Genomic DNA, 12,194 nt, shown 5'->3' on the forward strand with positions numbered 1-12,194 from the left:
CCAGGAGGGCTGGAACCTTACTTTTAAAAAAAGCGAATGCTGAGATTCTGACATGACTGCATGATTCCAGGAGCTGGGGCTTTAAGAAAAACAAAAAATATCACAAGACTGGCCATAAAACTGTGAGTTGGTGATGCTGGATTTATAGCTGTCCCTTCGCTGGACAAGCAGACAAAACATGCAGAGAATGAAAGTGACTAGTAAGCATTGCTACCACCCAGCTGTGAGGACAGGACCCTACATATGGACACATCAACAGGCTGAAAAGAAGTGATTGCTCTGATAAAATACAGTGGTCATCTAGATCCTACCTTCCAATATGTTCTAAAAATTATCTGGTAAACTGGGAATAAAATTCTACACCAGACTGCAGTTTATTTAAAGAAGGGCTGTAAAAACTCACAGAGCTGTGTAGGGGAAGGAGTAGAGTTGGTCAGGATATTTTTGACAAAACTTTTTTTGCTGAAAAACTGAAACTGTTTGCAAAGCAGGGTCAGTTTTGACAAATTTCTCATTCTCCAATTTTTTTTGAAGAAAAACCTTTCCAAATTGTCAAAGAACAATTCTGTTTTTTCAGTTGAAAACAATTTTTCATTTAGAAATTTAAGTAAATTATAATAAAAAAAATCTGTAAAAATTAAGCTCAAAATCAAAACGAAACACTTAGAAGTCATCAAAATGAAACATTTTGAGTGATCCAAATCTAGGTGTGTGGGTTTTTTCAGGGGGGTGATTACCAGTGTGTGAAAATTTGCATTTGACTCTTCATCCCAATTTGGGCAGGGGGGGGAGGGGAAGGGAATTGAAATCTCAAACATATTCCTGGGATGGGAAAGCTATTTCCCAGCCAGCCCTAGGAATGAAAGCAACTTTAAAGATCCAGAGAAAAGTAATTATTCTCCTCTGATGAGTCTATCAACAAGCAGAGATTAGCTCATCAGAGGTGAATACACATTTTTGTAACATACGCTATCCACCCATATGACTGTGCAATCTTATTATCCCAGCCTTAGTCTGGTTATCCCTTCCCCTGTGGGCTAGAATGGGACTTGGACTCCATGCCCACCTGTGGGAGTAAGGCCTCCCTTATGCCCTATGTAGGCTACCCGGACATTGAATCCAGGTGCACAGAAGTAAGTGGGTGCTGTCAGCCTGTTTAATTCACTGCTCTCCTGCCTGGAGCAGTGGTCAGATAGAAGCAGGGAATAGCTGGATCTAAGGCCTCACTCCACAGCAGAGCTGAGCAAGCACAAGGGGGTTCATAAATGGTTGCATTGCTGCTGGTATAGGCCAGCATCACGTTATGAGCCCTTATCTGACCTTACCTGGCTCCTGTCCCTTCCCCATCGCACCCCTCGGCAAGCGGGAAGCAGGGAGTGAATTGTAAATCAGAGGGGTGTCTCTGAGACATGATGTCTCATGGGGTTGCAGAGATGATGGAGCTTACATACCACCCCTGGCTTAGGGCTGTGCCCAAAGGGACTGTCTAGCACAAAGTTGTTCACTTTTCCTGTTTTCCTTGGGGCTGATTTTCCTCTCACTTGCGCCATTATAAATCAAGAGTAGTTTCACTGAAGCCAGTTGAGTTAGCCAACAATGTAAGTGTAATAATCTGCCAAACTAATGTAAGTGAGAATCAGATCCCTTGATATGCCCTAGGTTTGTAAGCGCCTGTGGGCAGGGAATCCATCCTTCATTTGTTCTGATATGCCATTACCATCTATGGAACTATGGAACTGTAAAGAATACATGTAAATAATAAATGTTTTCAATAAAAGCACATCAAGTTATTCAGGATGCACTCATCTACATGTGCTATAATTGGCTTACCATTCCATCCTGCTGAATACTCATCACATGACTTTCTGGCCAATCATGAGCCAAGATTTTGATCCAGAATGTAACAATGCTTACTGTATTTATCTCCCAGGAGGGCTGGGAGGCTTCATTTGTTAGTGTTAGTGAAGACTCAAAAGGTGACAGAAAAATAGAAGCCTTATTATGGCCATCTGTTGTGTGCTGTTTTTAGGGTTGGCCATGAAAGTTAGAGTTTGGCAAATTACTGTATGTCTGATTGGTTATAGAATATTTGTGTCATCCCCGAATTCAGTTCAGAGTTTAGAAAAAGGGTTATTCCAGGGACACTGACTGTAGATTTCTATTTGTGAGTAATGTTTTGCTGCTTTACATCATACAAACAAGTGAGGCATTGTGAATGCTCTTGAAGTTGTGGATTAGGTTTGGAAAGAAATCAAGGGGAAGAGTGGAGTAAAGATATTCTGATTTGCGCTTGAATCTACAAACCAAATTTAAGGGAGCACAATACAGCCTCAGTCCTGGAACATCTTGTAACGATGAAGCCCGTTGTATGGAGTGGATCATCATCTTGGGCTGGATAAATGTGTGTCTGTGTAGCAGGCTTCCCTAGGGTCCAGCATGGCTAGTGAACAGACCAGAGCTCAGCAGTCTCCCAGAGCCTTGGGATGGATTTGATGGGCATTTTCAGGGCCTGGTGGCTAAGTTACAGTCCACCATCTCCCAGTGCTCCCTGGGTTCCTCAATCATCCAGAGGAGGGGGCAGAAGGGAATGGGGACCCAGGCCCACCCTCTTCACCAGATCCCATCAGGGAAGGGGTGAGGAGTGCCTCAGTCCCCTCCAGCTGGTACAATAGACCAACCTGCCCTGGGCCACTTCCTGCCTCTCCTGTTCTCTCTTCAGTTTGGGGCATGGTCCGAGCACTGAGCTGTCCTCTCAGCAGATGGTTGTTCACTGTCTCAATAATTCAGACAATTAGTTGGGGCTTCTCAGCTCACTTTTCAGAGTTCAGTTGCTCCCCCTTATTAGGGAGAAAATGGAGTCAGGCAGGCCCTTGGTCTCCCAGTCAGGTCATACCCACCGTCCAGACCCTTCTCCTGTAGATCCCTGTGTTCCAGAAGCTACAGCTTGGCTGCTTTCCTGCATCCAGTCTTTCCTTCACTCTCCCCTGACTTGACTGGCAGAGTCCCCTTTTAAGCAGGTCCTCCATTTGGAGCATGCTCTGCAGTTGCAGAGGCCTTCTTGGCCCAATACTGCTCCACAACTCCTTTAGCCTTAGCATGGGGTCTGTACATCCAGCACAGTCCATAAAATTACTTAGCAGCTCGATCACTAAACACCAGTTCTGATGGTTCCTAGGGTGTAACTGGAAAGTATTCATGATGGTCCACTTTAGTTGGGCATTTTCTTGACCTATAAAGTTCAAGTAACTTTTTCTTCTCCCCAAACCACCCTCCCTCTGAGTCTAACTCTGTGGACTAAATGGGCCCCTTGTGAGCGGGAACATATTGACTCATTGTGGAATATGGGCGTTTATTTTCAGAATGTTTGTAAGCAGACACCAACCTTTAGCTCGTCCCCTATTAATGTATCTACTTGGGGTACAGGGAGGCCACAGGCATTTCAAGTTGTTCAGTCATTTGCTTAAACAGCATATTACTTTGTACCCAAGGCTAGGGCAAGATTGAGGCCTTACACAGGGCCAGGTGTGCAGCTAAACAGCCCCCAGAAGGAATTGTCATGTTGTCGTGTTCCCTTCCCTGGTTCTCCCCTTGAGCCAGGGGGGAAATAATCTGCTACTGGATCATACAAGTAACAAATGAATTCCCAGTTTATGCTGTTCTAGAGGTACTAGCTGGTGTACTGACGGGCTGGATGCAAGACTCCGCGACTCCACACCCTGCTCTGTCTACTCCCAGCCCACCTGTATTGGGAGGAAAGTAGCAACCCCACAGAACCTGCTGTTCCATCCCACGCTCTGCTCTCCAGCGCTCACACTGGTAATCCAGGCTCCTGGAGTGGGCAACGATAACGTGGTGCATGTTAAAGGGAAGTAAATTTATGCCCAATATTCAAGAATCTCTTCCGCCCACATACTACTTCCATAACCCATAAAGCAGTCCTGGCCTAGACACCCCACCCTTCCATACTTAGACCGCTGTCATCCCATCAGAGCTCGCGAGCTGCAGCAGCAATAAACTCTGTTCAGTACTTGGATCCCCCAAGGACAGCCCAGAGTGGTGCAAAAAAGTGATGGAACTGAATCGATGGATATCACTCTTTCCTCTGAATCAGTGCTGAAACAATACTAGGCATGGTGTTAGGGGCACCATCCTACTGTCGGTGTCACTTTTGGGATGAGAGTCCCTAAGGTCCTGCCTATATGTGGCTATTAAAGATCTCATCACACTTTTTGCAAGGGGAAAGTCCAATTATATTCTGCCTACCTACCTTTCCCTTCAGTGTCAGCTGGATGTAATATTGTTCCTCATATCCAGTTCTAAAACATTACTTTGCACCGCTGGACTGCACTACATTCTCCCTCCAAAGTGCCTGCGTATAAGCCATGGGTGAAATGACATTAGTACAGTAAAGCTTGCCCAACATTTCAGGCTCTTTCCAGGTGAAAGACAATAAAAGAGTATGATTAGCATTTTTTCTATATTAGCAGAAGAAGATGCCTTGATACAATTGACAATCTTCTGATGGATGATCTGTTCTCTTTCTCTTGATGTCATGGCAATGCTATAAATATTTCTTTCTGTGTTATTATTTGAAAGGAAGATGGTCTCAGACACGTGTCATTCCAGTATGAGATGTCTTGCTCATTGAGCTTATTAGCATGGGAAGAAGTAAAGCATGTCTGGAAAAGCACCAGAGATCATATTGTCATCAAAGATCTTTTCATTTCTTGGAAAGCTGGAGTTCAATTTGGTGACAATGATCCTGGATCCTGCTCACACACTAGTACTTCAGATTGGAAATTCTCCAGCGGCTTTGTTTCAGGTAAAAAGGGAGGCTTTTAATGAACTAAGTACAAAAATGAACAATGCAATCAGTATAATGACCCTCGTGCTGTTTATTTTAATGTTAAAATCAACGTATTTTACATTACCTCCACAGTTCTCGAAATGCCGCATATTTTGTATCAAGTATGCATAACTGCACTGCTTTGGAGAATCGGGGCCAGATCCTCCGCTGGTGTCAGCCTGGCTTCAAGATGTCTTTAGAAAAGTAACATCTGGTGACACTCGCTGAGGCTCTAGCCCTAGGAGGAGACCTGTTAGAGGATAATTTAGAGAGAAAACTCTTGGAGTTGATGCCAGGTTCTAAGACATATTTTAGGCCTCTAGCAATTTGATTAATCTCTCCTGCTATAATAACTCTATTCTACCAAACAAAATGAAAATGGTAATCCTGGGGATAGCCAAGCAGCCAAGTTATTCAAGCTTGGACTTAGAGGTTTGTACATATGTGTTTTCACAGGAAGCCGTGAACTTCCTGTCCCTGGAAAGCAGGTTGGGAATCTGTCAGCCAGAGTGAACAGAGGGTGGAAAGGCCAGATATAAAAGAAGAAGTAAACAAGAAGGGGACATAAAAGGCAGCTAATACACTGAAAAGCTACTTGAATTGCATGGAATGGCCTGCCCCACCTCATGGCCTCTCTAGCATATCTGTACAGTCCAGCACAGGGAGTGAACCACAGAAGGCTCTTCTGTATCTGCTGCATGTATCGCCAAAGCCCCACATTTTTGAGCATAAACTGAATCAGCATGTGCAAATGGCCTAGGTGCACATAATAATGGCAAGCGGAACATGGCACTAATTACCTGACTTACATGTTAACAAGCCAACGGCTCAATCCTCCAAGGTGCAGGATGTCAGTGGTGGTTCAGGGCACTGGTGCCCACAGCAGGTGCACACACTTTTGTTCAGCTCACCCATTACACATATCTTTGAAAATGGGTCCCTGTGTGGTAGTGTACAGGGCCTGATCCAATGCCTGTTGAAACCAATAGGACTCGTTCCACTGACTTCAGGGAGAATTGGATCAGCTCCATATAGAGGGTATGTGAGTCAGTGCAGGTAAAAAGAAAAATTCACCTAATCCTTTACCCCAAATGCAAATGATGCATTTTGGAGGTAGAAAAAAGTTCAGTTAATGTTTATCTATTTCTCTGCACTACCAGTTTCTGACTGGCTATGGCAGCTACTGTGATAACTGCTGTTCTTGTGATGCCCAGGCCAACAAGAGCAGACGTGGGAGGTTAGGATAGTTCAATTAAGCTTTGAATTAGCTTCCAAACTTTTGATTGCTCATCGAAGCCGAACCTGTGACATCTGCCTGTTGCTGATCGGACCAAATCCCACAGTCCTTCCTCAGCACGTAGTCACAAAACTCCCGTTGTTGTGCTTGAATCTACACAGGGCCGGTGCTACCATTAAGGCAAACTAGGCGGTTGCCTATGGCGCGAAGATTTGGGGGCGTCAAAAAGCGGTGCCCCCAATTTTTTTTTTACAGCATTCCTCCCCGAGCTCATGGTCGCCGCTCCACTTCTCCCGCCTCCCAGGCTTGCGCGGTGCCAATCAGCAGTTTGGCTCCACAAGCCTGGGAGGGGAGGAGAATTAGAGCAGGGGTGGCGTGCTCGGGGAGGAGGTGGAGCAGAGCTGAGCTGGGGTGAGGAGCTGCTGCGGGGGGGGGAGGAGCCTCAGGGCGGGGAGCTGTCGCAGGGCTGGGGGGGGGGTGCACAAGGTGGAAGTTTTGCCTAGGGCACGAAACTTCCTTGCCCCGGCCCTGAATCCACGTAACTCCCTAGTCAGGGTATGTTATGTGTTGCCATCTGTGCCTGTTCCAGAGAATATGGGTCAGTAATAGCCATCTGCGTGTGGGCCTAGCTCTTTTGCTCAAGCTGTAGCAACTTGTGCTCTTAGCTCTGGAGGTCTCTTGTCTAATCCATTACATAAGGACTGAGTCAGCATTGCAGGCTTTCACCTGTCCTTAGTACAAATGCACAGTTATGCCTGTGAGTGTTCCCTGCCCCAGGTCCCATTCATTTGAATGGTTTTCGATGCAGGAGCAATGATGGTTTACTCACAGGAGGCACTGTTTGCAGGATTGAGCTCATTAACCAGCACAGGGCCTGGCAGTCCAAAAGCACAATTTGTTTTGTAAAGAGTTGCTGAATTAGGGTGTTATTCTTTCTCCTTGAAGTGGTAATACAACTGGCCAGGTAAAGGGCAGTATGGAGTGTTTTCATCTTAAGCAGCTGCGATAGCCACCACTGGGGGAAAGATACTGGACTATAAAGATACATACAGCTAGAACTGGGCCCAAACTGCTAAATTCAGATGAATGCATTTACACAAACTTTAGTGACATGTACAGCCTGTGTGTGATGACCTGTTAAGTGCTGGACTGTAGAAGTGTATTTAGTATATTAGGATGGGTCTTTCAAAAGTACCTAAGAAAAAGTGCAAGTCCCATTGAAAATCAATAGGATCTATGTTCTTAAATCCCTGAGGTGCTTTTAAAATCTCCTCAAGTTTCAGAAACTTCAGGGGGGAAAAACATTTGAAGAAAAACATCCAGTCCTGTGCTCCAGTTTTTTATTTCCCTGAATCCCTTCTTCCGTCAAGTGATGTGATCTTTTCCCAGCACAGTTATCTCCTTTCATCTGGTCAGGGTCTCCCATGTTACATGAGATTCCATTCTCCTGCTAAAGCACTTCAGAGAAACTTACTGGAAAACACTATTCTGGAGTGCAAAATCCAGGAACAAAACATGTGGAAAATGACTGTCCTTGTATAAAGATAAACTCTGACCTTAGTGAATCATGTCACAATCAATGCTAGTTTGGAGTAGATCTCTATCAGCTTGGCACTGACTGTTTGCACCAGCCGAGTCGCTAAGCTAGAATATGCAGAGAAATTCCAGTTTTCAGGGTCCTCCATCCCACCTATTGTCATTATTCAAGAATCAATTTTAAGAAATAAACCCTGAAAAAAACCCAATAAGTGGTAAAGATCCTTTAAAGGGACTTTAATGGAGCTCCCACCATCCTGGTCATGCTGCCTGTATCAATTTTGGTTCCTTTTTTTTTACCAGGTTTTAATTCTTGCTCTGACATGGCAGCATTGCAGTAAATGGCTCTTTGTGTGTGGGGTTGCTGCCAGGATGGAAATGTGGGATGTGCTACGCAGCTGATGTAAATTGGTGTAACTCTGTTGACTTTAACGGATGCCGATTTACACCCGGTCAGGGTCTAGCAGCCCACTGGATGCAAACAATACATGGCACTATTTAAGTAAGGCTTTCATATTGGGTGCATCACAATGACCTAGTCCAATCAACTCAGATTGTTTATTTAACTATCTGGAAAAAGAAGTATTTTCTCTTTGAACAAATACTTTTGGTGAAATTCTGGCCACATTGAAGTCAATGGCAAAACTCCCATGGGCAGTTCAGTGGGGACAAGATTTCACCCTAAGCATTTATGTAACCCTGGAGTTTTTCAGAGACAGATTTGGTAATTATTTCTTCAAATTTTGAGGAATAAATTTGTCATCGTATATAAGCTGCTTCCCCCCAAAAGAAAAATAATAATAGTACAATCGGTGTTAGTGTGTGCAGGATGTAACTTAGATTTATGTAGTGATGATAATAATACCAGTACTTCTCAGCTATGGATCTCAAAGCACGTTACAAATATTAATGAATTAGGCATCATAGTGTCCCTGTGAGGTATGTAGGTATTGATATCCTCATTTATAGATGGGAACACTGATGCATAGAAAGGTTAAATGATTTGCCAAAATTTATGGTTGGCTAAGTAAGAACGGAATCCAAACTTCCTAAGATCCTATCCTGCTCTGTAACTTCTAGCTATTCTTTTCTTCTGCGTGTAGTTATATGCACATAAACATGCACAGTGAAAACAAGAACCATACTGTAATAACTCCCTGGCTATTAGAGCCGGTCAAGAAGTTTTTGACAAAATGTTTTTTTCCTTGGAAAAAATGCTGATTCATTGAAACAGAAACTGTGACTCTTGCAAAAATGTAGAAAATTTTTTTATCATTGTCAAAATGTTTTGTTTTGACATTTCTGAAATGAAAAATTCCAGGTTACCAATTCAAAACTGTTTCAGCATGTGAGCGAATTAGATTTTATAAAGTTAAAGAATAACGGTTGAAATCAAAATAAAATGTTTCTAAATTAAAAAAAAATACATTTTCAGATTTCAAAAATTTTCTAGATTTTGATTTTTTGTCTGGATTTCAAACAGGAAAAAATGTCAAACTCTCAAAAATATTCAAGGGATGGGAAATCTGCTTCCCACTCGCCCCGACTGGCTACCTAGGTCTCCACAGTTGTCACATACCATGTGGCCTATGCCACATATCATGGATAATTCAAATTTTCATGGCAATACCAGGGAAAGAAATTAATTCCTCTGCTGAAAATGCATGAATCTGCCACATGAACCAAAGAAGATTTTCCATTAGCCACTTTTAGTATAAACTTTAATATACAAACTGGCTTGATTTCATAAACCCCAAAATGTATGGCATGAAACTAGATCTATTCTAAAAACATTACAAATATAAATTCAATTCTAATTGGATTAGTGTGATTTATTTGTACAGTAGCGTTGAGTGAGAATATGAGATGGGGAAGGTTGCTGTGAGGTTTGTCTTGCCACTCGAGATGAACTTGAACTACAATGTTTGGATCTAAAAATGAACTTTCCCAGAGTTTGGGATTATTTGTGTCCAGGACACGGGAGGCGGAAGGGGGACACTTGTTTCTAAATGAACATTAAAATCAGCTTTGTAAAAAGAGTCTATCACATGGGAAGTTAATGGGCTTGGTTCTCCTCTTATGTCCACTGGTGCAATTCAGCAAAGGGAGAGGAGCTACGCTGGTGTAAGTGAGATCAGGATCCAGACCATTAGATACTGAATGTTTTTTTAGTTTTACCCCATGAGCTGCTTTGCTGTTCATGCGTGACAGAGGACTCCCTTAGAAAAGCCCACTGAAGCAGGGTCATCTGCATCCCAGAGGGGACGATACGTTATTGCTAGAGTCTCTGAGCCTGATCCTTCATTGCCCTGCCCTTTCTCTAATCTCTTACACCAGGCAAGGCACTTCGATTCTGATTGGGTAGCACATCACACTAACTGTGCTCACTTTGTCCCCATGTAACTGACTACCCAAGCTGCAGGGCAATGGAGTATCAGGCCCTGTCTGTTCTACAGCAGCCAGCAGGTATACATGGCAATTCTTCAGACTGGTTCCCGAGGAGTCACATTTATTTCTATTGACATAGGATCAAGTCACCATGAGTTTGGTATATTTAAAAATGACCGTCTTGTCTTACTTTAGGCAGAATGCCTGTCTTTACCTTACCGTGTTCGAGTGTGCCGCTTATTAATTTAAAAGACACACACCGATGGTGCACAGCACAGCTGCTTACCCAAGCTATCCTCATTTGCAGCCCAGGGACATTTCATCCATCATGTCAGCACCAGATAGCTACGAGGAGAAATTATTCTTGAGGTATCATTTGTTTTGGCTGAGTGTATGTTTGTTTAAATGTTAATATCTCGGCTTGTACTTTATTCCAGCCTGTTTTGTCATCTCACTAAAACCACCTCCACTCTGTTTTATTTCAAGGATCTTCATAGACTCTAGGGAAAGGCAAGCCCATTTTGTCTAATTTTTAACCCACTTGAATGCATGAGTTCAAGTGTCAGACCCAAGCCTGGGCATTATCAGCGGAGCTGGTTAATATTTTTTCATCTAGACACTGGGTGATGAAAAACGGATTTTCAACCAAAATGATTTTTCTTTCTGAACAATTTCATTTTGATAGACATTGTCCCATTTTTCAATGGAAAAATGAAATCAGAATATTTTTCAGTCGCATTTTACAGTTTTTGGTGCAATTTTGGAGGTATTACTTTGAATTTTGGTAAGGGGTTTGTTGTTCAAACTCCAAAGTTTTTACAGAAAACATTTTTCAAAAAACTAAAGATTTTTATTTTTCCATTTTGGTTTTTTATTGAATGATTTTTTTTTAAACAATTTCCTGCCCCAAATAATTGGCATTTCTCAGTTGGATCTAATTATTAGGCTTCCATTCTGCAGTTATACATTAAGATACTTACCACAAAATCTTACACATTAACTACTAACTGTAGTTAGATTGCAGTTTCACTGTATATTAAAAAATAACTGCCCTGTAATTAGATTCTCCTGAGTGCACAATATACACGCTTTTATTTTATTTTATTTTATGTTACACAATCTGTCTGAATGCTAATTGCCTATTCTATTTAATTCTGGTTCTTAGTCAGTTTGCTGCAGTGCTTGCAAATTTACAAGCACAGGAAGGAGCTAATATTAAAAAAGGAAATCTATGGTTGAAATTTTCAAAGCTGTCTTGGGGATCTGGACACCAAAATTGGATAGATGCCGCTGAACGGGGCAGCCAGGTCCTTTCCAAATCTCAGCCTGTAATTTTTAGAGAGCACAGCAATGGGGCCCATTAAGGAGCTTGTTACATCCCCTGATTTTCTGTCCCAGACATGGCCTTGGCATATATTAGAACAGCTCGAACAGGCTGCTCTCAGGTACATCAGCTGGCAACTGGCCCCAAGAGTCTCGCTGTCCGCTTAGCATAACCAGAGTGCTATGTACTCCAGCCACACCTTCCCCTAGCCCATCCCTACCTGGTAGCATATGAACCAGCTCCTCCATATCTACTCTCAGTGAGGATTCCCTGATGCTGGAGTTTTCCCCAGCACGGGGAGAGAGGGATGGATCTATGCAGTGGAATGGCCAGAGAACCTGGCCAGTCATGTCGAATGAAATGATGGTTTCAAATACAACAGGCCCCAAGTGTGAAAACCTCAGGATATTTTCCACTCATATTCCTACCCTCAAGAATTTAGGAATTCAGCCTGTAGGAGTGACTGATTGTGTGATAACCCCCTTAAAAGGCCCTTTCTCAGCTTTCTCTTCTGGTAGCTAGCCTTTTAAATCTGGGAAAGACAAGCAGCTGCTGGTGTAAGATGGTTGTTATACACCTGGCTGCTGCAGGGTGCCTCTTGTTTTTGGAGTGTATTTTAGCTCCTATTATTTATGCTTCTGATTGTCCCTGTCTCTCATTCCCAGGGTGGCCCAGCCTCTTAGTGATGCCGAAGAGGAAACATACAGGAAGGAGATGCTGAAGAGTATATAGTCCCGATTCTGTTTTTTTTTTTAAAGGAATATCAGAGTTGGAAGGGACCTCAGGAGGTCATCTAGTCCAACTCCCTACTCAAAGCAGGACCAATCCCCAGACAGCTTTTTGCCCCAGATCCCTAAATGGCC

The 12,194-nt window shown here is 43.0% G+C and overlaps 1 long non-coding RNA gene across 1 annotated transcript; it reads right to left on the reverse strand.

The window, feature by feature from the left end:
• Positions 1 to 4,529: 4,529 nt before the first annotated feature.
• On the reverse strand, positions 4,530 to 10,350 carry LOC117878282. The gene is made up of 3 exons (XR_004645939.1): positions 10,294 to 10,350; positions 4,932 to 5,096; positions 4,530 to 4,846 (listed from the first exon to the last, which is right to left on the reverse strand). It is a non-coding gene; the product is annotated as an uncharacterized LOC117878282 (long non-coding RNA).
• Between the last annotated feature and the right edge of the window lie 1,844 nt (positions 10,351 to 12,194).

The sequence above is a fragment of the Trachemys scripta genome, chromosome 5 (assembly GCF_013100865.1).
Source record: "Trachemys scripta elegans isolate TJP31775 chromosome 5, CAS_Tse_1.0, whole genome shotgun sequence".
NCBI lineage: Eukaryota > Metazoa > Chordata > Testudines > Emydidae > Trachemys > Trachemys scripta.